This window comes from Schistocerca piceifrons, chromosome 8 (genome assembly GCF_021461385.2).
Source record: "Schistocerca piceifrons isolate TAMUIC-IGC-003096 chromosome 8, iqSchPice1.1, whole genome shotgun sequence".
In the NCBI taxonomy this organism is placed as follows: domain Eukaryota; kingdom Metazoa; phylum Arthropoda; class Insecta; order Orthoptera; family Acrididae; genus Schistocerca; species Schistocerca piceifrons.
Genome location: NC_060145.1, coordinates 232,494,053 through 232,518,173, shown reverse-complemented (window position 1 = coordinate 232,518,173; position 24,121 = coordinate 232,494,053). Strand labels below are relative to the sequence as shown.

The 24,121-nt window shown below is 41.5% G+C and overlaps 1 long non-coding RNA gene across 1 annotated transcript; it reads left to right on the top strand.

The window, feature by feature from the left end:
* The first annotated feature begins 2,190 nt into the window (after nt 1–2,190).
* LOC124711700 lies at nt 2,191–17,288 on the top strand. Its single transcript, XR_007005499.1, has 2 exons — nt 2,191–2,298; nt 16,549–17,288. It is a non-coding gene; the product is annotated as an uncharacterized LOC124711700 (long non-coding RNA).
* Nucleotides 17,289–24,121: the final 6,833 nt, after the last annotated feature.

The following is a 24,121-nucleotide window of genomic DNA, read 5'->3' as shown; positions in this document are numbered from 1 at the left end:
CAGTGACTTATTAAATGTAGTTCGGTAATTTTTACACATATCAGCATCTGCTTTCTTTGGAATTGGAATTATTATATTCTTCTTGAAATCTGAGGTACTTCGCCTGCCTCATACATCGTGCTCACCAGATGGAAGAGTTTTGTCCTGGCTGGCTGCCCAAGGCTATCAGTATTTCTGGCGGAACGTTATCTTTTCCCAGGCCTTTGATTCGACTTAGGTCTTACAGTGCTGTGTCAAATTCTTCAGGAAGTGTGGTATCTCCCACCTCATCTACATTCTCACCCATTTCCATGATATTGCCCTCAAGTACTTCTCCCTTTTATAGTCCATCTGTATACTTCTTTCACCTTTCTGCTTTTCTTTCTTTGCTCAGGATTGGTTTTATATCTGTGCTCTTGATATTCATACAGGTGGTTCTCACTTCTCCAAAGGTCTCTTTAATTTTTCTGTAGGCAGCATCTATCTTTCCCCTTGTGATATGTGCTTCTAAATCCTTACATTGCACTTCCTGTCCCTCATTTTTTAAAGACATTTGTATTCTGTTTCGCCTTCTTCACTTACTGCATTTTTATACTTTCTACTTTCATCAAATAAAATCAATATCTCTTGTGTTACTCGAGGACTTCTATTACTCCCGTCTTTTTACCTATTTAATCCTCTGCTGCCTTCACTATTTTTTCTCTCAGAGCTACTGATTCTTCTTTTGCTGTATTCCTTTCTTTGTTCTTGTCAATCGTTCCCTAATTCCCCCTCTGAAACTCTCAATAACCTCTGGTTCTTTCAGTACATACACGTGCCATCTCGTATATTATCAATCTGATACCTTCCAATGTCTCCACGTCTCTTACACGTATACAACCTTCTTTCATAATTCTTAAACCAAGTGTTAGCTATGATTAAATTGTGCTCTGGAAAAGATTTTACCAGGCGGCTTCCTCTTCCATTCCTTTTCTCCTGTCTATAATCACCTACTACTTTTCCTTCTGTTCCTTTTCGCACTATCGAATTCCAGTCCTCAATCACTATTAAAGTTTCGTCTCCCTTAACTATCCGAATAATTTCTTTTATCTCCTCATACAGAATATTATTTTAAAAATAACGGAAAAAACAAGATTGGTGTCTTAATAAGGCAGTTATAAGCATAAAAATTTACTTACCTACTTCAAAAAATGCACCTAGAAACGTTTACTTCTTCTGAAGACGCCAATTTTATGGTGTTTGTGTATATTTGATGGAGTATGTATGTATGTATGTGTGTGTCGGGTGTACTACCGAAATGCAGTTTTTTGGAAGAAGCCACTGCTTTTCCTCTAACAAGATTCAACTGCTTTTCTGATTTACTAGTTCACACTATGCAGGTATGTAAATTCACTCATTTAAGGTAGCATTATCGTCTCTCTATATACTCTAAAATTTAAAATCTTATCTAAGGTGGAGGTTAGAATCAACTAATCTTTACATCCCAAAATCCAAATATTTCTTTGTATTTGAATTTGTAGGTATTTACTGTTTTCTGGCTTATAGTTTCGCAGTTATTCTAGGTGGCAATAGTTACTGAGTCACCCTGTATACTTTTGGTACCCGTGAGTAACTTTCATATGTATTTAATTGTTTACTATGAGTTTTTTTAGATTAAGACTTAGTTTGCATGATTTGTACCAGTTTTAATCCTGTTGCACTATTCTCTCAGTTGTGACTACTTACAGGTGGATATGTGTGGGTTACTTTTTAAAACAAATATGGCTGCCGTATGTCAATATGATAGATGCCAGATATTTGGCGTGAACTCGTCTGGGGACATGACTAACTATGGAAATGTTAAATCTGTATTGCAAAATATCTGCAGTATGACTAACACTCGTTACGTCTAGAGATTATCATCTTACTGTAGTGTGAAGCGTGACACAGAGGCCTTTGACATGCGCTGTATGGCTTTGAACTTTGTGTATCTTTGTGTCAAATATATTGCATAAGCCTCCCAGACGGCCAAACATTCGAAATGAGTCATACTAGAGTTCATTCGCAGGCGAGTGTTCCCTTGTCAGACTGTGATGGGGAATGTTACAGCAACTTTTCTGTGTGGAGAAGATTTTTTCCTTTTCTGGGGGGGGGGGGGGGGGGGCAAACGGGAGGGAGGGGGCGACAGTGGAAACAGTGGTAGGACACGAGGGGCAAAATGGGCCCCAAGCCCTATAAGAACCCCATTACCGTCCTCACTGCCAGTTCGTGTGCCACAAAGCGTCAGCCATGCCCCGCCACATCTTCGTGTTTCTGCTGCTATCCGTCTGCTTGATTCAGGTAACGTATCGATGATCCCGTACTGTGTCTCAAACATGGCAACAAAGCAATCGGCACCTCGAAGCTACTTACTTTGTGGTATGTCACAAGCTTTAGGGTAAAAATAATAAATATGCTTGTAGGTCCTAAACTGGATATGTTCAGGAAACTTACAAACAGTGGAAACAAAGGAGCAGGTAGCTTTTGCCTTCCTAATTCTAAGGTCATTCGACACCGTACCACTTTGTCTACAATTACTCAAAATACAATCACGGATACGAGACTGGTAGAATGACTGTTTGACTAACAGAACGTACTTATTTACACCGCAAGGCGGATGTTCAACCGAAATGAAGCTATCCTCGGATGTTTCCCAAGAAAACGTGGAATGGCCTCTAATGTACTCTCCTTCTTGTGGTTGTTGTTTTCTTCTTCCGCTAACCATGATTTCCTCTATTTGTCGGTCGCATTTCGGGATTGTACTGGACCATCTCTCGCCCTATTTCTTGAGTGGTCGTCCGGGCATCCGTTTGTTTTGCGGTCGTCCATATTTACAAATTTTAAAGAGTCTTGTGGGGTACATTCTTTCTATACACGCCTTTCAATTTATTTTCCTTGGCCACGTTCATTTATTTATGTGGCGAATTCCACAGTTTTCCCTCATCGATACATTTGTTCTCTTGTCCCACGTCGCTACTATTTGAATTTGTCTTAGTACCTTCTTTTCCACTACCGTTAACTTTTGTTTTATTTTTCGTTTGTACTTGAGTTTCTGCTACATGTGTCATAACAGACTGCAATATTGCTTTATAACGCTTACTATCCCCTGAGTTGTCATAAATTTATTTCTACACACAACATCTTGCAGGCACCCAGCAACCCTTACGGCCTTTGTCAACTGGTTTTTCACGTCGATGGTTGTAGTTGGTGGTAACTGTGGTGTCACCGCAAGGCACCACACTTGCTAGGTTGTAGGCTTCGAGTCGGCCGCGGTCCGTCAGTACACATCGGACCCGCGATTCGCCACTGTCGGCGCTAGCAGACCGAGTGCCGCCACTCGGTTGGTCTTACGAGACAAGCTAGCGCACTGGCCAGTTCTACATCCGACTTTAATAGGAATGATTCACTTGTTATAGCTTCAGAGATCTCATTTGCAGAGACGCTAGTCAGCATAGCCTTCAGCTAAGTCAGTAGCTACGAACTAGCCAGGCGTCACATACAGTATATGCATTGACAATTGATCTATGTGTGTGAAGCAATCAGAATTGCAAAGACGTATTCGCAGTTCAGTCTATAAGTGCACTTGTAAAAATTACTGTACAAAGTCAGGATCGACGTTCACCGCTGATGCTGAATTAAAGCTAAATATTTAATTTTATTCCTGTCTATTAACTTTCTAATCACCTAAGATGTTCCAGATACATCCCGTCAAGTGCAGTTAATTGATCCTCACGTCAGCCTACGTGATCAACGCGTGCAATTAATGGCCACACCTCGTGATCAGACTAAGAGTCAAATTGCATGACTCAGCCGGGTCACCCTTTTTCCATGAGGCCCATAGTTCCGCCTTATATATAACAACAACAATCCACAAATAATTAAAACACATCATCTGCAGCTAATTTACATCTTGCAGGTGTTTTGATATTTATATACTCTTCGATTTTCTAGATGAAAAAGTACGGTAATATCGAAAATGCCTAGCTATAAGATGTAAATCACAAGCAGATGGTATTTCAATTGAACAAGTATGAACTTCAATTAACTTGGGGCTATTATCACCTACTGTGCTAAATATACACAAATCCATACAAAGAAACATCTATCAGATAATGTCAGCAGGACTCTGAGGCTCCCAGCTGACGATTTTGTTTTCTACAAGAAAGCGACGTTGGAATATTGTAAGGGAATGCTGTAAGACACAAAATTACCTATTACTTTAATGGTTCGTAGCTCTTTTTGCATGACACTGCGTGTTGTACAACGCTCAAATCCAAATCGGAACAGGATTCACAGGCTTGATGAACTCATAAGGCAAAAGAAGATAAGAACCACACATTAACCGACCGGAATATTAGGAGAAAACTAACCTGGAATCTATAAGATTGTCTAAATCTTTAGTGATAATACGAAGAAGCGAAATTACAATATGATTTTTGGAACGCACAGGGTGTTAGAACATCACGAAATACTTAAGAAAACATCTATTCATACATAACTAGCATTGAAAGCAAGGAAATGCGAAATGAAATTATAAGAAAAACACAGTTCCTGGAAAGGAATATTCTGACAACCCTTCACATACGCCCTTTTAGCTCTGTTTCTGATTAATAGCTTATACAGTGTAATTTATGAGGAGCAAATATAATCTGGTCTATATTATATATATATAGTCCGAAATCCAACATACAGTGCTGCCATAAACAATAAGGTATACATTTTGTTTTACTTCCAGTTTCTATATAAGCTTTATACAATTTGTAATGTATGTAGTACAATGACACACTTAATTTATTACACGTAATATTTTTCGTCCACGTAGTTCATTTAAGTGGTATTGTTCAATAATGCTTCATTCTAATTGAATCTGTTTTCAAAATTATAAGACGTGCAAAGTTTTATGTGTGTGCGGGTGCGTGTCTGTTGTGTGTGTGTGTGTGTGTGTGTGTGTGTGTGTGTGTGTGTATGTGGCAGGGATGCAGCTTCGGCAGTTCTCCCATCTACCAGGTGCGCAGGAGCGTAACTTCTGTTCTACCAGTACTCCTGTGCGAATAATTATTTGTTGACAACAACTATTGTTGTTCGAATACCATTTTTTTACGTAAATTAATATCGACAGCAAAATAAATTTTTCCTTTTAGGAGGCCTGTTGCGAAACTGTGCTCTGCACATTTATTCGGTTTCCCAGTCCCTATAGCCTGCTCCCCCACACATTACGTCCTTGTCTGCTAGTTTCTGTTAAATAGTGATGCTCATCTTACACAACCAGTCAAGAACGCTAAATGTCGTTAAAAACCCAACGTCGACAAATCACAGATGGATATGTACTGATTTTCGACATATCGCCAAAAATATTGGCGAGGCATGCAGTTGTTTTTTACGAGTCGTATTCCCATTATAAACACCTACCTCGGTTTAGTGTTGCCAGATGCTGTTGTGTTGTGTTGTTGTCGTGGTCTTCAGTCCAAAGACATGTTTGATGCAGTTCTCTCATCTACTCCATACTACACAAGCCTCTCCCTTTCCGAAAAGCTACTGCAGCCTACATCCTGCTGAATCTCTTTACTGTATTCATCTCTTGCTCTCCCTCTACGATTTTTAACCCCCGCGCACCCCTCCATTACTAAATCGGTGATCGCTAATTGTTTCAGACTGTGTCCTACCAACCGATCCCTTCTTCTGGTCATGCTGTGCCACAGATTTCTCTGTTTCCCAATACTATTCAGTACTTCCTCATTAGATACATGAACTATCCAACTAATCTTCAGCATTCTTCTGTAGCACCACATTTCAAAAGCTTCTATTCTCCTCTTGTCTAAACTGTTTATCGTCCATGTTTTACTTCAGTACATGGCTGCACTCCAGACAAACAGCTTCAGAAAAGACTCCCTAACACCTGAGTTTATATTTAATGTTCAAATTTTTCTTCCTCAGAATCTCTTTTCTTGCCACTGACAGTCTACATTTTTATGCTCTTTACTTCGGCCGCCATTAGTTATTTTGCTGCCCAAATACCAAAACCTATCGACTACTTTAAGCGTTTCGTTTACTTAACCTAATTCCGTCAACATCGTCTGGTTTATTTCGACTGCATTCCATTATTCTTGTTTCGCTTTTGTTGATGTTCATCTCATATCCACCTTTCAAAACACTGTCCATTCCATTCTACTGCTCTTCCAAGTTTTTGCTGTCGCTGACAGAATTAAATGACATCGACAAACCTCGAAGTTTTTATTTCTTCACTCCACACTTTTCCTACTCCAGATTTTTGTATTGTTTCCTTTACTGCTTGCTCAGTATGCAGATTGAATAACAATCGGGATAGGCTATAATCCTGCGTCACTTCCTTCTCAACCACTGCTTGCCTTCCGTGTCACTGTTATAACTAATGTCTGGTTTCTGTACAAACTGTAAATAGCTTTTCGCTCCCTGTATTTAAGCCCCGCCATCTTTAGAATTTGAGAGATAATGTTGCAGTCAACATTGTCAAAAGGTTTCTCTAAGTCTATAATCGTAGGCTTGCCTTTCCTAAACTTATCTTCCTTGAGAAGTCTTAGGGTCAGCGCCTCGCGTGTTCTTACGTTTTTCCGGAATCGAAACTGATCTCAGCCGAGGTCAGCTTCTACCAGTGTTTCCATTGATCTGTAAGGAATTCGTGTTAGTATTTTGCAACAGAGACTTATTAAACTGATTCTATGGTAATTTTCACACCTGTTATCACCTGCTTTCTTGGAATTTGAAGTATAAGAGTACTTAGCCTCTCTCATACATCTTGCTGACTGGATGAAAGAGTTCTGTCATAGCCGGCTCTCCCAAGGGTATCAGTAGTTATAATGAAAGTTTTCTTCTGCCGGGATCTTGGTTCGATTTACATCTTTCAGTGCTCTGTCAAATGCTTCCATCATCTTCATGTACGTCCTCTGCCCTTTCTATAATTATGCCTTCAATTTCATCTCCCTTCTGCAGACCCACAATATACTCCTTTCACCTTTCAGCTTTCTCTTCTCTGCTTAGGACTCGTTTTCTGCCAGAAATCTTGATATTCATACAGCTTCTTCTCTTTTCTCCACTGTGTTTGAATCATTAGACTTCTGACTGTTTTGATGCCGCTCTCTACCAATTCCTCTCTTGAGCTAACGACTTCATCTCAGAGCAGCACTTGCAAACTACGTCCTCAATTATTTATTGGATGTATTCCAGTCTCTCTTTCCTCTACGGTTTTTATCCTCTACAGCTTTCTCTAGTACCACATTATTCCGTACCACATTATTCAATTTCCAACATTCTTATGTAGCACAACATCTGAAATAGTTCTATCCACTTCTGTTCCTGTTTTGCCGCAGTTTGTATTTCACTACCATGCAATCCTGTGCTCCAAATGTACATTCTCAGAAATTTCTTCCTGCAGTTGAGCCCTAAGTTTGATAGCAGCCAGCTTTTCCGTCCGTCTTGGGTTGTTTTGTTGCCTAGGTAGCAGAATTCCTTAACTCCATCTATTTCGTGACAAACATTTCTACTGCTTCCCATTACTTTCGTCTTTCATCGATGTACTCTCGGTCCATATTCTGTGTACATTAGGCTGTTCAATCCACTCAGCAACAGCAGTAAATTCTCTTCGATTTCACGAAGGACACCAATGTCATCCTCAAGTCTTATCACTGATATTCTTTCAGCTTTAATTTTAGTTCCACTCTTGAAAACTTATTTCCTCGTTGCCTCTTCGATGTATAGATTGAACAGTAGGGGCGAAAGACTACATCCGCTCTTACACCCTTTTTAATCCGAGCACTTCGTTCTTGGTCTTCCACTGTTATTTTCTCTCGTATATTTCCCGCCCTTCCCTATAGCTTACCCCTATTTTTCTCAGAATTTCGGACATCTTGCACTATTTGACATAGTCGAGCCCTTTTTCCAGATCGACAAATCCTATGAACTTATGTTTATTTTTCCTCAGTGTTACTTCCAGTATCAACGGAAACGTCAAAATTGTTTCTCTGGTGACTTTCTCTTTCCCATGACCAAACTGATCGTCATCTGTCACATCCATAATTTTCTTTTCCGCTCTTCTGGGTACTATTCTTGTCAGCATCTTGGATGCATGAGTTGTTAAGCTCATTGTGTGATATTCCTCGCACAATCTTCGGAATTGTGGAGATGATGTTTTTCTGAAGTCAAGTGGTAATCGTCAGACTCATACATTCTATAAACAAGCGTGAATAATCGTTTTGCTGCCCATTCCACCTTTGATTTTAGAAACTCTGATGGAATGCTACCTATCACTTCTGCCTTTTTCGATCTTAAGTCCTCAAAAGCTCTTTTAAATTATGATTCTCATACTGGATTCTCTACTTCTTCGTTATCGGTTCCTGTTTCTTGTTCTATCATGTCATCAGACAAGTCTTCGCCCTCATAGACGCCTTCAATATACTTTTTTCATCTATCCTAACTCTCGTCTGCATTTACGAGTGGAATTCTCAGTGCACTCTTAGTGTTAACAACCTTGCCTTTAATTTCACCGAAGGTTACTTTGACTTCTCTATGTGCTGAGTCAGTCCTTCCAACAATCATTTCTTTTCCGATTTCTTCACATTTTTCCTGGAGTCATTTCACCTTAGCTTCCTTACACTTCCTGTTATTTCGTTCACAAGTGACTTGTTTAACTGTGTTCGTTAATTTCCTTGACCATTTTTGTATTTCCTTCTTCCGTCGATCAGGTGAAGTATCTCTTCTGTTACCTCCTGTGTGAATGATGGATGTATGGAAAGCAGATGTAAGTCTGAAGTCCGTAAATAGTGGAAGTTTAATTTTAAATCTTGTACATAATTTGACTGTTCTTAACTGAGGATCATGGAAATGAATAATTTACTTTAATTTTTGACAATGCTTGGTTGTAATAGCCAAGTAACTAGCTACTGTGTGAACGATGGATTTATTGAAAGCAGATGTAAGTATTAAACCTGTAAATATTAGAAGTTTAGTTTTAATTCATGTACATAATTTTACTGTTTATTGACTGAGGACCATTAAAATTAATGAAACTCAAGTTTTTCTAATTACCTTTTTGTACTGTGTTTATCTGACATGTTCCACACCCAGGAGGATCCCCTCTTTTGTGAGTCTATGGAATGAATAATTAATCAAATCAAACCTATTGTTTCTTCGAAGTTACATTTTTTGTACGATGGTTTTCTTTCCAACTTCTGTGATTGACCTTTTTGGTGATGTCCATTCCTCTTCAACGGAAATGCCCACTGAGCTATTCCTTATAGCAGTATCTGTAGCCTGAGAGAACTTCATTCCTTAGTACTTCCGTATCCCACTTCCTTGCGCATTGATTCTTCCTGAGCAGTCTCTTAAACTTCACCCTACTCTTCATCAGTGCTAAATTGCGATTTGAAACTGTATCTGCATCTGGGTACGTTTTAAAATCTGAAATCTGGTTTCTGAATCTCTGACTAAACATCATGTAGTTAAGCTGGAACATTCCCGTGTCTCCCGGGCTTTTGCAGGTATACGTCCTCCTCTTGTGATTCTTGAAAAAAAAGTATTCACCATTACTAGCTGAAATTTATTGGAGAACTCAATTGGTCTTCTGCTCCTTACCCTACGACTGCATTCCAGTCCCCTATGACTATTAGATTATCATTTCTCTTTACATGCTGAATTACCCGTTCAGTACCGTCATATACTTCCTCTATCTATACATCTTTGGCCTGAAGCGTCGCCATGTATACCTGAATTATTATTGTCGCTGCTGGTTTGTTGCGAGTCAGATGAGAACAACCCTATCAATGAACTTTTCACAGTAGCCCCTCTGTCCGCAGCTCGTGGTCTGGTGGCTAGCGCTGTTACCTCTGGATCACGGGATCCCAGGTTCGATTCCTGGCCGGGTCGGCGGATAGGGGGTTTGTGTTGTCATCATCTCATCACCATTCGGGTAGTCGAGAGACTGGTTATCGAAAGACTGGAACTTGTACGGCCGCAGATGACCACGATGTTGAGCGCCCTACAGACCAACATCATCATCATCATCATCATCATCATCATCACAGTAACCCCTCTGCGCTACCTTTCTATTCACAACGAATTCTACTCCCGTTATACGATTTTATGCTGCTGTTGATATTATCCTATACTCATATGACCAGAAATCCTTGTATTCCGTCCATTTCACTTCATTGACCCTGACTATATCTAGATGAAGCCTTAGTATTTCCGTTTTGAGATTATCTAGCTTCCCAACCACGTTCAAGCTTCTGACATTCCACGCCCTAGCTCGTAGAACGTTATCTTTTCGTTGGTTATTCCATCTTTCTGTCATAGTCACCACCCCCTTGGGAGTCCCCTCCTGGAGGTGCAAATGGGGAACTAGTCCTGAATCATTTGCCAGTGGAGGGATCGTCATGAGACTTTTCAATTACAGACCACATATCTTGTGGATAATGGTTTTGTGTCTTTAATCCAATGGTTTCCATTGCCTTCTGCATCATCACACCGTTGATCATTGCTGATTCTTCTACTTTTAGGGTGTATGTTCCCACATTAAGGGCAAGAGAGTGCCCTGAACCTTTGTATGCTCCTCCGTCCACTTTGCCGTAGGCGGAATAAGGGTGACATCTTATGCCAGAAGTCTTTGGGCGCCATTGCTGATGATTTTCATTATAAATTTAGCCTTTTTCAGGGGTCGAAGGGGTGATCACAGGCATTTTGTTTACTAATCAAAGACGTTCTCTTTTTTTTCTGGCATCCAAATAAGGGGGTGGGGGAAATGTGAGCAGAGACGCACCCAGAGGCCTGGCTGCCTTGTCCTGTTCCCCCCCTCCCCCACCACCCTCCGCTCTTCCCTCCCAGGAACTAAGAAAAGGATAGGGAACGTGGAATAGAGCTACAAAGAACATCAATGACTTATTTATTTCCTTTTATTGTAGTATATTTTTAAATTACTGTTGTTAGTATAACTGAGAATAACAGGAAGCCAACGTCACGAGGAGGAGGGAGCGCAAAGTTGCCGGACTCAGTGAAATTATCGATGTATGGTTTTTCCGAGAAGAACTTTCTGATGACCAGACGAAGAGTGGGAAAGGCGTGGATCAAAAGACCCGGTACACAATATACACAATAAGCATGAGCAAGAGTGATTATGTCCTGATAGGGACAGAGAGCAGTGTTTATCTTATTGGCACCTAACAAAGAAGTTTGTTGAGGGGAGACCACGTATTGGGCCATGCGTTTAAGCCACGCAGCTGACAGCTGGGTAAAGATCTGCCTATTGCTATTGAGCAACATCAAGGGGCGGTAATAACGCATCCATAATGTACCTCAAGGCTTGGGGATAGCAATGTGGAGACCATCGGCCTTTACGGCCAGGCAACCCACCTGAGTAGCATCATGGACTTCGTCCTCCATTATGTCGGCAAGCAGATCCAGCATCGCAAGAAAATGGAACGTTTGTGGGGGCGACTCGAACCAGATGGCGCGTAGACATTGATGATCCTGACGCCCTAAAACGTGAGAGTCATACCTCTTGCTCAGAGATATCGGCAAATGCGTCAGCAATGATATCCTCATGTACGAGGATCGCCACCCCACAACCAGAAGGGGGAGCATGGAAGACATATGTCGTGAAGCGAAGAGGAGCACAAAAGGTTGCAATATTCATCTTCTGATGGAGGACAAAGTCAACGCTCGCAGCATACAGCATTTTATGGACACTGACTGTGGCTCTATGATAAGTTTGAAAATCTGCCATCGCCAGGAGGATGGGCTATCCAGACATGGGGGAAGCACAGGGAGCTCCCTGTTAAGCTCCCGTGGAAGGGCATGTCACTGTGATGAGGAGGGAGCAGACCCCATCAAGGGGAGTCCATCGCTCGGTAAATCTCCAGAACGTCCATCTTCAGCCTCGATATCATCCGCACAGAAAGACGTTTCACTGAGCCGGTTCATCGAACACTAACAGAGGTGCGGCCACAGGTACCGACAGACAGAAATGGAGACAACCACATCAGATGCAGGCGGGCGAAGGTCAGTGCCCGTAGGTGGATGCTGATAGAAGACGAAGGGGGGGGGGGGGGGGGGAAGACGTCGCGTCATCCGGTGCCAGGGCAGAGGACATGGCATCAGCAGTAGCAGGGTCATCATCCCCTGCACACATCTGGTGGAGGGAGTCATCAGAAGGGTACGGCGTTTTCTCTTCTGTATCCTCGGATCGCTGCTTCCCAACATGGCGGGCGGTTGTCGTCCGACGTATGGTCAGATGGCAGAAAAGTGGAGGTCGGTACAGATCCATGATCGACAACCACTGGGTCGGGACAGACGGGCTGTGTCTGCTGACGGCCATCGTTCATTGGTGCTGTCTCCAGCACATTGTCGGAGAAAAGGCAAAACGTCAATCGCGGCCTCGGGAGGAGTTGACGCCGGCGCCGTCCGATTCAGAGTGGGCGCGGGCAGCCCCACCGCGGATGCGTAAGGTAGAGGTAACACAGTGGGCGCCGCTGGGAGAGCGACGTCTCTGATTCGCTTCTGGTCCAGTCTACGTCGGAGACATTCAGAACGGACATGACCTTCCTCGTCACAAGCTGAACAAATATGCGGTTAGCCATTGTACATGACGTGAGGCATGCAGCAGGCAATTACCAAGTAGGAAGGCACGCGTTTCCTCAGCTCAATTTTTATCTGCTGGACACCATTGACGACACGGTCCGTTTCGAAAGTCTTCCACGTTTCAGCAACGTGACTGACGACAGTATTGTAACGTCTCAACGCGGCCATCACAGCGTCCGTCGGCACCTCAAACGGGAGTCCGAAACTCTCAACGAACGGGTGCCAAAACCAGCGTCCCCCGAAACCTCCCATAGTATCAGAACTTGAGATCATTATCATGGTGCCGTACAACTTTCGCGCATACCTATTCATTCGCCAGCTTTATGTGCACAGTTGTACTGAGGATCGAAAAATGAGTTCTGAGAACATCTTGCGGCCAGAGATACATTTCATCCCAAATAAACCTTCGTACTTCATACGCTTTTGCTCGTTTACGATCCAAAGGAAAAGTTCATGAAGTCGGACGCGAAGACAAGCCACTACGCGAAAATAAACAAACGCGCACTCGCTCGCAAGCGACACAACAGGTAAGACGCAAACATTACGTGCTCATCTAACCACTGCCGAAGGCAGATTGCCTTGGGCCACGACCCCTTTACTTATCCTTTCCCCAAGTGATATATGCTTCTAAATCCTTACATTTGTCCTCTGACCATTGCCGCTTAGCCATTTTGCACTTCCTACCAATCTCATTTTTGAAACGTTTGTATTCCCTTTCACTTGCTTCATTTGCTGAATTTTGATTAGTACACCAAAAATATTAGGCTGTAACTGAAAATCAAAAATCTGACGTAGAGTCATAAAATGAGAGTGCTGGAGAATATCCCGGTGCAACGAAAATAATCATGAACAAATGGCAAATTAATGCTTCTCAAAACGGAAAAACAGAAATAAAAATAAAAAAACGATCTGCTATTTAACAGGATCGCAGGCAATCATTATTAAAAACTGGCGACAATAGTGTAATTAATACAGATTCTATGCCCCTGGGTTCCAGGAAGGGGCAGGTACTCCTGCGGTCCCCCATTGCGGACGCCCTCGTATCCCTATATTAAGTCTTGTTCTTGATGCGTTGGCACAGACACCGTACTGAATGGAAACTGCAGTTGGTGTTGTGGCCTTCAATTCAAGCACTGAAATCATACATCTCTTAACACTTGTCTGTTCGCGGCCGGAGTGGCCGAGCGGTTCTAGGCGCTACAGTCTGGAACCGCGCGACTGCTACAGTCGCAGTTCGAATCCTGGATGTGTGTGATGTCCTTATGTTGGTTAGGTTTAAGTAGTTCTAAGTTCTAGGGAACTGATGACTTCAGAAGATATGTCCCATATTGCTCAGAGCCATTTGAACCATTTGAACTTATCTGTTCTGTGCAAGTTACTTTATCCTGGAATAGCAATTTTAATTTCTATCCATTTGAACCTGCTGATATGTAGTCAAGTCTTAGGTTTCCTCTTGGTGTCTATCCCACATACGTGCCTCCATTAGCAACTTAACTATTCAGTCATGTGCGTCACGAAACTTTTGTTACTGAAGTTGTGCCATAACTTTCTGGCATCCGCGATTCCTCCCCTTCTCAAATGTTGCTTCTGTTTCATGTTTTTCGCCTCTCAAGAATACAGTGCGGTTTCTACACAAGCTACAGTTGAACATTTGCTTCCTGTATTTTTGTCTGGTAACTTCATGATGTCTAACTGTATGTTCCAAACAGCACTGTCAATACCATTGTCCAAATCCAAAAATTTTAGAGATGCAAGTTTGCCTTCCTTCGCTCTGTCTTATAACAGCCGATTTCAAACCAAGAGGAAGAATTATATAGGCAAAAGTACAAATACAGTTAATTACTCTGATTTTGGGGCTGAGATACGTAGAACCATTATCAGCTGTCGGAAAAACAGGCTCGCGTTTTCGAATTCACGAATGCGTGAATAATAACTACTACAGGGAGGTCAGTTTGATCGCCCAAAGACATTGGACTTCGTAGAGAGTGAGTAACTGTATTCTCTGAAAAAGTTTGCTGCCTTTAGTACCGATCAGCATGAGACGTAAAAAAGGTTGCTAATTGTTTGTCCAGCAAGCCGTTATTTCGGTTAAGTACTTACAAAAATTGGACACTTGGTCCGTCAGCTGTGCAAATGGTGATATTATTCTTTGCAGTAGACACACACAATTTCATGTTAATTTAATTATTGTTAACAAAAATTACAAACGCTTTCAGAGGCATTTAGAGATAGCATTTTGTTCGTTTTCATAGTAATCATATACCCGAAGTATGTATTCTCTGGCCATGAAAAGTCATTTAATTATATATTTTAGATAGCATCTACGTGACAAGATAGAAATCACTTCTCTATCCTTTCAATTTTCCGTGCTAAGTCGTAGGGTCTACATTTTCTGGTGTCGTCTTATATTTATCCGAATTTGAAACTGTTTTTTGCTTCTTTTTTCAGGTCATCGTTCACCAAGCCCGGAAAAAATTTTTGAACCTATAAAACTGCATATATTTTTATAGTTGAGGGTAGAATCACCAATGGAGTCCACAGGACTCAATATTGAGTCCTCTGTTGATTTTGATATATGTTTATGAGCTTTCATTTATTGCACATCGACAACAATTACCTCTGTTTTGCAGGAGACATAAGTGTTATAATCAATGACAGCACGCATACAGCAATAGAGAAAAATTTACAGTGTTGAGAAGCATTTTTGGGCGGTTATCTGCAAATGGTTTCTTTTTTAACTTTGGGAAAACGCAGCATGTTCGAGCATAAGGTTTATTTCAGTCGTTGTACACACAAACTCTTCAGTAGCAAGACTGATTTCGACCGACTCCTCGTTATTTTTTTGTCATCAGTCTTCTGACTGGTTTGATGCGGCCACTGTTGAGTAGACCGCTTCATGTCACAGTTGCTCTTGCTGCCAATGTCCTCAGTTACTTGTTGGAAGTGTTCCAGTCTCTGTCTTCCTCCATTTTCTTAACCTTCTAGAGCTCCCTCTAGTACTGTGCAGATTATTCCCTAAGGTCTTGACAGATGTCCTACCAACCTGCCCCTTATTCTAGCCAGTGTGTTCCATATGTTCCTTTCTTCCCCAATTGTGCAGAAAACTCACTCATGCCTCACCTTATTAGTCCACCTAAGTTTCTTCTACAGCACCACATCTCAAATGCTTCGATTCTATTCTGTTTCAATTTTTCCACAGTCCATCATTCAGCCCCATACAATACCGTGTACCAAACGTATATTCTCCGAAATTTCTTCCTCAAATGTCTGATAGTAAGAGACTTATTTTGGCCAGGAATGCCCTCTTTGGCTGTGCCAGTCCGCTTTGTATGTCCTCCTTGCTTCAAGCCTCAAGGGTTATTTTGCTTCCGATGTAAGAGAATTCCTTAACTTCGTGTACTTCACTATTACCAATTTTGTTGTTAAGCTATTTTTATTTCTGCTACTTCCTAATCCTTGCAACAATCCGGGCTTGTGCTCTGTATCTAATGACCCCGGAGTTGACCTGAGGCTAAACCGTAGTTCTCCTTGCTTCCTTCATACGTGAGTAGAATGGGAAGAGAAGCTAATGACTGCTACAATGGGAACTGCCATCTGCCATGCACTTGACAGTGGTGTGCAGAGTATCGATGTAGTTATAGATGTAATTGTATGAAGACGGGAAACCCAGATTTGAAAGTAAGTTGAAACGTCCGTTCAGGGAAATGAGTCTATTTCACAGAAGAATTTTCGTTTGGAATTTTGTAGCTTCCTTACTGCAATACCATTACATACCTATTTGTGCTATTAAACTAAACACCATTCTGTTTTTTGAACTCACATGTAAATGGATCCATGTCACTATTTTTTGTAATGACTCTTTCGACGTCCTTGCGGAATAATGTACAGAATGTGTCGCGTAGAACATGTAGCTAACTAACTAACAAACTTCACGGCTCTGATCAGCAGGTAGCGGTGTCGCTGGTTGACGAACTCCAGGATGAGTTGGAGCGGTTGAACATTTACTACGAGAAGCAAGAAAAGAAGTACATGCCGCCTCACGTGAACGAGGCTAGTCACATGTTGATGAAATATTTAAGGCAGGAGGCGCAGAGGCGGATAGACAAGGAGTTGGCCGAGGCAGCCGCCTCCACCTCCACCTCAGCCGTCCCCGCCTAGACCCTTCTGGATGTGATCTGGGGACAACCACTGAAAATTTCATAACTTTGTAAGCAATCGACTGATGGGTATGATACATGAAGCGTCATCAGCCACTAAGTGTCCTGAGAATCAGTCATAAAATTCTTCATCGCCGGATGCACCAACCGACCTCAACTGTCCAGTGTGACGGCCTAATGTCCCAAGGAAAAGTATCGCTACATCTCTATAGTTTTAGAGTTTATACATTGTAACGAATGAATTTAATAAGAAAGGGTCTAGAGAAAAAATTCAAAATATTCAATGTCTCGGTGAAAAATAAATTGGAGCATGTATCTATATTAGCAATAACATTATAGAGCAAGTTTGGCAGTGAGACGTCTTGATGTGTTTTTACATGCATTCTAAAGGAAAATATTCACTGTTCCATGTTCTTACACGCACTTACTGAATGTAATGTATTAAGTATTTAACCATTCCTTCGGCACCGTTTTATAATTTTGAGAAAAATGTATTTTAGATATATTTTCGAATAAATAGTGTTTCCAGAATATAATTAAGTATTGAAATACATGTATTTTTATTGATTTGAAAATGTACATAGCATGTTTCTCATAAGCAATGAGTTCTTCCGGTGCCTAAAATACACCACTTAACAACTGCTAAGGAATAACCACAGGCAATGATGGACGACATCAAACATAGTACGTACGTAACAGATGTGGGTTGGTATATTTATAACAAAAATGGTACATATTTTACCACAAGCGAAAGCAGGACAGCTGAAAATACAACGTTCAAGTTTGACAGAGGTCAAAATCCCAACGTGAAGGTCGATATCAGCCTCTCAGTAAGTAATATGCCCTCACCGGCCACTAATGAATATTTTGCACCTATTAATCATGCTGGCTATCAAACTGTTTAGGAGTCTATGGTGGATACTGTTCTACTCCTCTCTCAAGGCGGTTTCAGTTCTTGTAAGGTTCTGGAAGACGGTGTTTGTTGAGAAAAATGTCTGCCAGGAGCATACAAGTCATGCTCTGTAGGTGTTCGATGCTTTCAGTATCTTCACTTTCCAGTGTGTCTAATACCTCAACGGTCTTGTGTGGCGTTGCGCTAAGATATGCAGCAGTGTTCGGCCATTGTGCATAGTGCCTGCCCGATGATCATGTACATTCTGTGGTCTGTAACGTGCCCCTCTGTCTGCCCACTAACTGGTGGCCTGCGTCATTTCCACAGTGAAGCGGGATTCTTCGGAGAACATCACTCTGCACCACTGTTGCTGACCCCAATCAACGACATCTTTCTCGATGACGGCGTGGTTTAAATGGATAGCATTTAATGGGCTTCCGGGCATACGGACAGCCTGATTGAAATCGCTGCGAAATGATTCTGACAGAAACACGTGTACCAGTGCCGGTTGCAGTGTCTGCAGATATCTGCCAAGCCGTGAGATGTCTGTTCTTTTTTGCCACTAAGGCATCCTCGTGTTGTGTGGTGGTCCATTTACGAATACCGGCATGCTTTCGCATAGCATTTCCACCTTCAACGGCTTTCGGACACATCCTTTACTAAGGTCGCAGCAATGATACTGTGACAGGCCTCGACCTGTACAACTGCTCTTCCACGATCGTAAGCAATCAAATGAGTCTTACACAGACATGTTGCAATACCACACGGAATGTCACACTAATCTGTTCTACAACAAACTTCTTCGAACACCTCTCTGCATTTACTGTCGAATGCATACAAAGTGATCTTGCAAAGGCTTGTCTGTAGTTAACATTACCTCCCCTCCCCTCACCCCAACGCCCGCTCTTCATTTTTATTTACTACCACTGGTCCGGTGTTCGGTAGCAATTTCTTACTTTCCAAGGCAACTGGCAGTTATTTGTTAGCAGTTATCAGTTATTGCTTATTAATTGTCAAGCCATGTAGATGGTACCCGTGAAAAGGGACAAATTAACACGAAAAACAGAGTTCTTCAACCTCAGTTTTCACCCTTTAGCACTGACTATTCGTAATGACCAAGTACTGTCACGTTACTCGATTACAATATGGTTTTTGAGTAGAGTTTCAAAACATTAGGATCCACAGGAAAGTACTGATGACTTATTGTAGTATTCAACTACTTATAAACTTTCTAGAAAAGCAGCGAAAGGTGGAAGGACTACTTTTATTTCCCTATTTAATTCAGTATTTTGATTCCGTGTCTCTTGAAACTAAAGGAAACAAAATTTTCCAATCCTTGTTCGATTTCTACGTTTGTTACAGGAAACAATGGGAATTGAAAATTGGTTATTTTAGAAACAGTTATTTTGAGCGGCTTTAACAGTCAGGTCAAACTGGCGTTGAAAAAAACCAATGTAATCCTAATTGTAAGCACTCTTAGTTTCCGTTCAATGCTAATAAAAATCTGTGTTTATTGACAACGTTGTTTATTGAAGGGTTAATATGGAAATGTATGCACAGAAAACCAAGTGGTTGTCCTCTGAAGGCAAGAAATGATACACTACTTTTTTGATTAACAGTGAAATATTTGAACAAATTTAGGTTTTTATTTTATACGTTTTAGCTTCTAGTTGACTAAAAAATTGTCCACAGTATATGTACGTTGTAGTTATGGTGTGGAAAGTTTCTGGAAACAGTATATTGTATACTTTTTAGCTTCCAAATGACGTAAAAAATTATCCACGGGATACATACGCCGCAGTTAACAGAGTGGAAATAGTGCAGCGAATGTGTATGATAAAGTAAGAAAACTTAAGTACCATTATTGACGAGCTGAAGTGAAACCTGGACTCTCAACTCAATAACGACGTCCGCCCCGAGCAGATGAAACTAACACAAGCGAACAAAATGAGATTAAAAAAAAAACCGGATCAACAAAGAACCTGAACAGCTGTCATCGGACGTCCGCCACTAACAAATTCATCGACCAATATAGAGCAAAATGAGATTAAAAAAAAAAAAAACCTTGAAGATGACAGCAAAGGCTGTCGAAACTGGTTATTTTAAGTAAAGAAATATTTATGCGTTTTTGTTTTGCATGTTTTTAGAAAATACTAAAACCTTTTACAGCTATTACTTTACAAATTCGGAAATACTACTGGAATTCCATTTGTGCCATATAATGTTATACTTAAACAGCGATCGGTTTAGTCGATGATAGATAAGAAATGAACTAGAAATTCTGATACTACACTTGCCACCAGAAATTTTAACATAGCCAGCAACACCAAAACTTGCCAATACCGAAGATTGGAGGCAAAAGCCCAAGAAAGTCTCTCTACTATTTCGTAAGATCCGCTCAAAGTTCAAAAGGATTTTTTTTCGAAACAGTGGCATCAAGGGCTCACACTCCCCATCTATATTACAAGCGACAGTTACGCACACAGCTCAGGTACCTCAGCCTGCGCCTCACATAGCTTTTCATGGACTGCTCGTATTAACTGACCACTGCAGCCTGTGTCCACTACGCATACCGGTGCTGCTTTTGTCACTCGGTGCGGACGGCATTGGGAACACTAACTTACTCCTCAAAAATCAATGCGAGTGACACCAAATCTCAAATATTTTTTCCCAATTGGGATTCCATGCAACAATTTTTTTCTATGACAGAACTGTTATCTGAAAACACTGGCAAAATAAGGATTCTCTATTTATGTAATTACGCCGTCTACGAATTTTTAAATGTAACTACTCGTAGCCATTCTCCTTTGGACTTACCGCTTCCAAATTGCTGTACAATGTAATGTTAGACTCGTTTTGAAAACTGCTACAATTTCTTAGCCTTCAACTGTATGGCGGTACTGAAATTCCGCTTACTAACTTTTTTATAAAGGCAACGGCCTTGCCGCAGTGGATACACCGGTTCCCGTGAGATCACCGAACTTAAGCGCTGAAGGGCGTGGTCGGCACTGGGATGGGTGACCATCCAGGCCGCCATGCGCTATTGCCATTTTTCGGGGTGCACTCAGTCTCGTGATGCCAATTGAGGAGCTACTCGACCGAATAGTAGCGGCTTCGGTCAAGAATACCATCGTAACGACCGGGAGAGCGGTGTGCTGACCCCACGCCCGTCCTATCCGCATCCTCCACTGAGGATGACACGGCGGTCGGATGGTCCCGGTAGGCCACTCGTGGCCTGAAGACGGAGTGCTATATATAAGGAGTAGAACATATACAGCATTTTTAATAATTTTGTGCCACATTATAAATTTTTAGTGAAAAATCGAAAAATATTACAGTTGTCGTAGAAGGGATTTAAGGGCGGTGGTTTTATGATAAAGTAAATCTACAGCTTTCAAGTCTCACGCCACTGAAAATTATGCAAAACAGCGACTTTTTCGGGAACTATTACACAAAATCGTAACAAGAAGTAGTTATGCGACATAAACAAAAGGTGGCAGGTGTGTTTCCACATCTGAAAGATGATGTCTGTTCAAATTTCACGCCAGTGCGCAAGAGTGGCGCTAGTAGCTCTACTCTGACAATGCAAATCAGGTTTGTTTTAGGTACACGCTGCAACGGTCGTGATCGTTAGTTACCTTTGAGATTAGACGTGGTGAGTGCATGTTAGTTAAGAATGCCTTTAAGGCGACAAAGGCGTCATTACCAGCATCTCATTGAGTTTGAAGGATTTCCCGTAACAGGGCTACGAGAAGCTGGATGTTCCATCTGCCAAATATGAAACAGAATTGGCAAGAAACCAGCCACTGTACATGGTTGCTGGCAGCGGTGGTCACGGGAATGTACGGTCGCAAGACGGGGCTCCGGACGTCCACGTGGCACTACCGAGAGGGAAGACCATCGTGATCGGCATGTGGCTCTGTTCATCGTACTGCATCTGCAGAAGAAATCTGAGATGCAGCTGGCACCACAGTGACACAACGAACTGTTACAAATCGGTTGCTTCAAGGACATCTCCGAGACAGACGACCTGTAGCTTGCTTTATATTGACCTCAAAGCAACGCCATGTGAGACCTTAGTGGTTGGTACGTGGGTTCCCTACTCATACCACACTTACCCACCATATTTTAGATACTATAAAAGAGGAAGCAGGATGGAGTCGTGGTTGGTAGTCACAATTTATAATTAAGACAGTTAGTTGAACGGAATGGATAGTGACTTGAAAGGAGGATATAAAATGAACATCAATAAAAGCAAAACGAGGCTAATGGAATGTAGTCGAGTTAACTCGGGTAATGCTGAGGGAATTAGATTAGGAAATGAGACACTTAAAGTAGTAAAGGAGTTTTGCTATTTGGGGAGCAAAATAACTAATCATGGTCGAAGTAAAGAGGATATAAAATGTAGACTGGCAATGGCAAGGAAAGCGTTTCTGAAGAAGAGAAATTTGTTAACTTCGAGTATAGATTTAAGTGTCAGGCAGTCGTTTCTGGAAGTATTTGTATGGAGTGTAGCCATGTGTGGAAGTGAAACATAGACGATAAATAGTTCGGACAAGAAGAGAATAGAAGCTTTCGAAATGTGGTGCTACAGAAGAATGCTGAAGATTAGATGGGTAGATCACATAACTAATGAGGAGGTATTGAATAGAATTGGGGAGAAGAGGAGTTTGTGACGCAACTTGACTAGAAGAAGGGATCGGTTGGTAGGACATGTTCTGAGGCATCAAGGGATCACCAATTTAGTATTGGAGGGCAGCGTAGAGGGTAAAAATCGTAGAGGGACACCAACAGATGAATATACTAACCAGATTCAGAAGGATGTAAGCTGCTTTACGTGCTGGGAGATGAAGCAGCTTGCACAGGATAGAGTAGCATGGAGAGCTTCATCAGACTAGTCTCAGGAGTGAAGACCACAACAACAACATTGACATTACACCTTTTAAGGAATTTGACAATTACAAATTGTGGACGAGCCACTAAATAAAACTTTGCAAATACAGTTAGAAACCCAACGTACTCAGTACTCAAACAGTCCATTAAGAGAAAGTTATAAAATCTTAATGTGCCAGGCATTTATAGAAACCTTCAGCATAGTAGTTATAAATTACTTCACATAGCCACTTCAGCAAACTCCTTAAAACCAGTTATTACGTTAAGATGGCCACACTTAAAACATTCTTTACTAAAATACCCTGATAAATTACTAATTCAATCCGTTAAATAAGCACTTGTTAAAAGGTCAATTACAAACTCAACGTTGCCGGGCACTAATACCTCTCGCTTTATTTTCCCTTATTAAGGAAACAGAATTACTGACAAACTTCAGAAGTTCAAACTCCCATATAGGATTTCCCTCAAAATACATAAAATGAAAACAGTTACCAATAAAGGGTGACTTAATTACACTTCAAGATCCAATTACATAACGTAATAGAACCACTTACATAAAAAACTACTGCAGAAACACTGATCTTTTAAATGAATGTTCACGTGCTCAGACGTGTTAATAAAAGACTACTAGAAAGATCTGCGCAAGGAACTGAGCAGATGTATGCAGTTTAAAGTTTAACCAGTTGCCAGTCGCTAATATTTAAGGAACGTGGTTCGTATAAGAACAGGTTACATACAATATAAATTTATATAGCTACCAGCTTAACTCGCCTTGGCGGAAGGAAGATAAATACTAAACTTTGAAAGGCGGTATGTGAGCAACTCCCAATTGTGGCCAAGTTCATAAACACTGCCAGGCCTAGACCTCGGATGACATTTCACTCCCCTCCAAGGCGCTGGCACAATCAAAGGTTTTTGCGCGAATCACAAAGTCATTCCAATAAGTCTGAAAAATAGAAGCACTCGGCAGAACCTTTGACTCGATATATGGGTAAACGTGTAAAGGAACACGTTACACTACCGACAAATTCGCAACTTCAACCTTAAGCATTTTACACATGCACAGCTCCATTAATAGAGTGCTGACTTTGAAAACGTCAACATAAAATCTTTTGATTACAAGAAACACAAAACACCAGTAAAACTTCTGAAAAAGCTTTCACATAACGGCCACCATTTAATTAGACCAACTGAACTCTTCCACACCATCTTAAAGTTCGACTATGAAAGTCTCACCATAATAATAAAATTTAAATGCCTCTTGGTGCGTCGGTCAACAACACACAATTACGACCACTTACTCCTATCACGTATACAATACGAAGGAGGGGGTTCCACAGCTTCACCGCTTCACTTCAAATTTTGTCGCCATCGAAGTCACAGAAGTTTTATCTCCAAGCTGCCTATGTCGCCAAAACGCCCGACCAACTTCACACCACAACATATAACGGTCATCACGCTCATTCGGCAGCCGTTGACACTCGTCTCCCAGCGAATGTCACGAGATCTCGAGGGTTACCCGTCGAAGGCTAACAACTAAATCGCTTCGCCCGCCAGCCCGGAAGATAAGACACACGAA